This window comes from Mastomys coucha, unplaced genomic scaffold (genome assembly GCF_008632895.1).
Source record: "Mastomys coucha isolate ucsf_1 unplaced genomic scaffold, UCSF_Mcou_1 pScaffold7, whole genome shotgun sequence".
Taxonomy (NCBI): domain Eukaryota; kingdom Metazoa; phylum Chordata; class Mammalia; order Rodentia; family Muridae; genus Mastomys; species Mastomys coucha.
In genome coordinates, this window is record NW_022196913.1 from 85,300,515 (window position 1) to 85,305,811 (window position 5,297).

At 37.8% G+C, this 5,297-nt stretch overlaps 1 pseudogene; it reads right to left on the bottom strand.

The window, feature by feature from the left end:
* Positions 1-1,320: 1,320 nt before the first annotated feature.
* On the bottom strand, positions 1,321-1,843 carry LOC116082433 (annotated as a pseudogene).
* Positions 1,844-5,297: the final 3,454 nt, after the last annotated feature.

The window sequence follows — 5,297 nt, forward strand, 5'->3', positions numbered from 1 at the left end:
GGCAGAGCTCTACAGAAAACAGAAGAAATAACAGTATGCTGCACAGTAAGCAACAACCAGCATAAATGCTAGAGCTAGTTATAAAGTTCATTTTTTGGAAGTTGTTAACAGGAGATGCAATAAGGGGATACAGCTAGTCTGAAGAGGTGTTGAGCTGACAAGATTTCACCTAGGGTGACAGCACAATGGGACAGGGAAATTCTATATAGGCATTTGTTTGCAGCCAAGAGAGAAGGGTTTAAAAAACAGATTTTAGAAAAAATCTTAGCTCAAGTAGATTTATCCTGTCCATGGTTCCAAGAAGAAGGAATGGTAAATATACAAATAACATGAGAAAAAGAGAGAAAGAGAAGTGAGGGAATAGGTCTCAGAAAAGCAGTTGTCCCCTGTCTAGGACATGTTAACAAAAAAGAAGGAAAATGGATTTAAGTTATTTCAGAGCTCTCCTAGGGACAGGAGGAAATCAGGAGATGTCCTGCCTCCTTTCTGGCTCCTACTTAAGACATCCTTAGTTCTGGTTATACTTAGGTCCCTTTGGGAAATCAAGTTCCCTTTCCTCTCTATTGTCTGTCTTTGGTGAATGAATCTGTCCAGGTGTGTCAATTTATGTCTGTTTTTGCTTTGTTGTTTCAATGATTGTTGTTCTGTGTTTCAGATTGAAAAGAAAAAAATGGTTAAAACTTTATTTGCTGGCGATCCACCCCTTGATTAGTTTAACTTGTTTAAAAGTCAGTTTCATTGGCCTTTGGAGCCCTGCACCTGTAGTTAGGAGCCCAGCATAGCTGGGTAAGCCCTGCCAGGAGCTGATTGTCTGTAAAAGTCACTTTTAAATGGGCCAGCAGCTTCTCAAGTTCTATGGTAAGGGAGCTGATGGTTTTGTCTCCTAGAAAAATCTCTGATTGTGATTACTGGGTTCAGAAGGTGACAAGGTGCTCCTCTCTTGAAATCACAGCTAGAAAAACTAAGAAAATTTTGTTTGGTCTAAATATATAAGATGTGTGTATCCCCTTAATTTTTTGTTTCTGACTGGTCTTTAAAAGTATAAATATGTTCTGCACATCTTGGTTATAGAGTACAGACTTTTAAGTCATTGGGAAACATTGGTAACAGAAAGTTAGTTTAAAACTGGTTACTCAGGGTTGGAGTCATTCTAAACAACATGTAGTATGAGCCAACCCAGGAAAACAGGTCTCTAAAGATATTTCTAAATTGGGATAATATTTTATGCAATTCTTTTTTTTTTTTTAACAGATCTTGCCTCAAGTTTATTTGTATAAACAGCATAGGATACTGGTCATCTGCAAACAGTGCATAGGTAGGTGTGTCACAGCAGTCAATTTGTCTTCACACTGGCAGGAGCCTTTTCTATGGGGCCTTCACAGGGGCCTGGGCACCTCTGGGAGCCTGGGCTGGAGCTGAAGCCTGGGCCTTAGCTGGAGCTTTAGCCCCTGCCTTTGTTTGAACCTTGGGCTTTGTTTGGCAGAGATGTTGACCCATAGCCATGTAGCTTCAAATCTTCTTCCCAAGCTTGGGGTGAGCAATGAACGACAGATGGATGAGTTTGCAGCTGGACCCTTTGACATCTTGGGCTTGATGGCCTGAGGCTTCCTTCACCAGGGCCTTGATGACCTCTGCGCGTGCACTCACTGCCTTTGCATTGTTGGCCTGCATCTTCTTCAGGCCTTTCTTGTTGTGCTTCTTGGCAAAGCGCATATTCCTAAGGAACTTGGGGTCAACCCCCTTTAGAGATTCGTATCTTTGTGACCAGGGTTTCTTGATGCCATTTCTGTGCCATTTGTGGGACTGGTTGTGTGTGGTGTGGTTCTTGGACTTGGCCATGTCTGCAGGGTAACCCACAGCTCCCGTAGTGCCTGGGACCTGAAGACAAAGAGCTGTAATTCTTATCCTAGAAACTAGACTTATAAAGGACAGGATTTAGAACAATCTCTCTCTTTCTTTTTTTTTTTTAACTTTTTTTATTGTGTTTTTTTTAGAACAATATCTCTTTAATAAGGTATTAAAAGTTGCATGATCATGAATTCATATATAGGAACTGTCAACCAAACTTTGTAATGTAAAAATAATGCTCTTGGTATTGATTTTTAAAGAGAATGGATTGTTTACACTATTGAAAATTGGGTTTTGTTTTCCAAAAATATGGTTATACCCTAATATTGCAAAAGAAACTTAAAAATTATAGTTAAACTGCCAGTGTTCTATTGGCTGCAGTCTGCAGTTGGCTCACTGGCTCAGGATTTTTAACTTACTTATATTTGTAATTAAGAAAAAAAAATCAATCAAGTAGAGATGATTGCAAGAGCAATAAAAGAGTTAAAAATAGCTGTAGCATAGTACCAGCCTGGTGCCCACTTTTTCACAAGCTTTATCAGATACAGTGGTAGAAGCAAATTTAACTCCCCAAGACTGGAAAGGAGATCTCAGTGAGAGTTTATCTGGGATCAAGTTTCAAGAATTTGTGGATAGACTGCTAAAAGTAGCTGGCAGAATTTTTTGAGATCCTCAGGCTGGAGCTCCTATTGTTACATAATTGGCTGATGAGACTGCTAAAGCAGTCTGCTGTGCCACCATCAGGCCATACAAAGCAAAGACATCTGGATACATTGGTCTTTGTACAGAAGTTGGAACCTCATACAGTCAGGGTCTGGCTATGGCTGCTGCCTTGCAGGGGACTTCAGTACAAGGAATGCTTTCACAGCACTGAGGTGATAGGGAATGTTTTAAGTCTAGGGGTGTAGGTCATTTTAGGAAAGACTGTCCGAAAAATAGAGGCATAGACAGGTACTTCCCTGGAATCTGTCCTAGATACAGGAAGGGTAATCATTAAGCCAGGCATCAGGAAACAGACCCAGATTAAGAACCCTTACATTTGAGTTAATGCAGAGCTCAGAACTTGTGTGGCACTCCTTTTGTCTTTGTTATCCTGACTATCCCCTAGAAAGGTGTTTATTGTCTTGCTTGTTCCTTAGGGGAAGGGGGTCAGCCTTAGACCCCAAGGCACTTACAACTGGCAGCTTTTGGGGCCATGAAGTTGCTTCTTAGCCAGGGAAATTCATTTCTGAACTTATCAGAACAACCCCTGGAAATGCAGGATTGGACCTCACTCCACCACCCATGCAGTACTGACCCCAGAAATGGGGTTCAGATGCTGCCTACAGGAGTTTTGGGGCCCACCTCCAGGAACCTGGGGATTACTTTTAGGCCAAAGCAGCACTATTATAAAAGGATTATGATCTATCCAGGTGGTATTGATAATGATTATGCAGGAGAAATAAAAATTATGGCTGCTTCCCCCATGACATTATAACTGTACCTGCTAACAAAAGAATTGCTCAACTTGTTTTAGTTCTCTTACATCTGCTACCTTCTAAATTTGTTAAGAGTAAGAGAGGACAAGGTGGCTTTGGTTCCTCTGATGTGTGCCAGGTCCAATCTATTACTAATAATAGATCTAACAGTAAATTACTAATTGAAAAAAATGTCAAATGTTCTATTGGCTGTAGTGGATTATTAGACACTGGACCTAATGTACTCACTCACCTCCAAGGGATTCCATTCACCCAAAACAAAGCCCAAACTTAAGATTTATGAAAGGTTAATAAGGCTAGGAACTTGTGGGGGCATTACAAGCTGGCTTACCTACTTCAGCTGCCATTCTAAAAAATAGATATAAAATTATTATAGATTTAAAAGATTATTTTTCTACTATTCATTTGCATCCTGATGATTGTAAAGGTTTTGCTTTAGTGAGCTTGTAAATTTGAAGAGCCCATGAAGCAATATCATCGGAAAGTTTTGCCTCAAAAATGGCTAATAGCCCTACATTACGAAAAAAAAGTCTCTGCTTCAATACAAAAAGTTAGGATTTAAATCCTTCAGTGTATATTATTCATTATATAGATATTTTATTAGGTGATCCCACTGAAGGAGTTTTACTACAAGCCTTTGCTCTTATACAAGATTTAAATTTTTGGAGTAGTTGTTCCAGAAAAGATTCAAAGGCAATATCTTTTTCAATATTTGAGACATCAGTTTTATCCTAATCAAGTTGTGGCACAGAAAATTCAAGTAGGAAAAGACAATTTACTTACCTTAAATGATTCTCAAAAGTTCTTAGGAGGTATTAGTTGGCTAAGATCTCATCTTAAGCTTACCAAAGGAAAACTTAAACCTCTGTTTGATATTCTCAAGGGGTGTGTAAATTCTAATTCCCCTGTACAGTTATTTGGTGAGGGACAAATAGTTTTGCAGAAAGTGGAGGAAACTATTAGTCAACAACAGATACATTGTATAGACCATGATTAGTTGTTTTGCCAAAGGGACCATTAATGTGGATTCATCTTTTTTCATCTCCAAGTAAAGTTTGAACACCATATTATGAAGCTGTTTCTGTGTTAATACAGAATTTTAGGATAGAATCATGAAAGTATTTTGGAAAGAATGTCATAAGAACCTGATGAAATGTTTATTCCTTATTCTAAACAGCAATTAAATTGGTTATTGCAGAATACTGATATTTGGCATATTGCATGTGCAAACTTTTCAGGCAAATTTGATAATCATTATCCAAAAGACAAGTTGTTAGAATTTGCCTCTATACATACTTTTGTGTTTCATGTAAATTGACACATGCAGCTGAGAAAGAGTGCATTTACTGTATTTATAAACAGCTCATTTAATGGGAAAGAAATATATGTGATTGGATCACATGTTTATTCTCTCCATTTCCAGAGCCCCCACACTTCAGAAATAATTGAACTATGTGTTCTAACCACTGTTTTTGAAATGTTGAAAAAGCAAGTTTTTAATTTGTATACTGATAACCAATATACAACTCATGGTTTACAATTGCTTGAAATTGTTCCTTTGCAGATACAGCTAATTCTCAAATTTTACAATTATTTATACAAATACAACTCAATTTAAGAGAATGTACTTTTCTTTAACTTTATAAGACATTTAACAGCCCATACTGGATTGCCTGGACAGACCCCTTAGTGCAATGACACAAGAGATTTATATACCAGGAAGATTACAGGCCTTACACAGGAATGATGACCATACAATCTCATTCTTTACATTGTCAAAATAGTAATAGCTTGTGACAACAATTTGGTATTTTTAGAAAATGTGCACATCAAACTGTAAAGACTTATTCTCAGTGTCCTCAATTTCTACCTGTAGCACATAATGGTGTTAATCTTTAAGGACTTATACCTAGTCAATTATTGCAAATGGATGGTACTCATATTTCTGATTTTGAAAAATTATATATATAT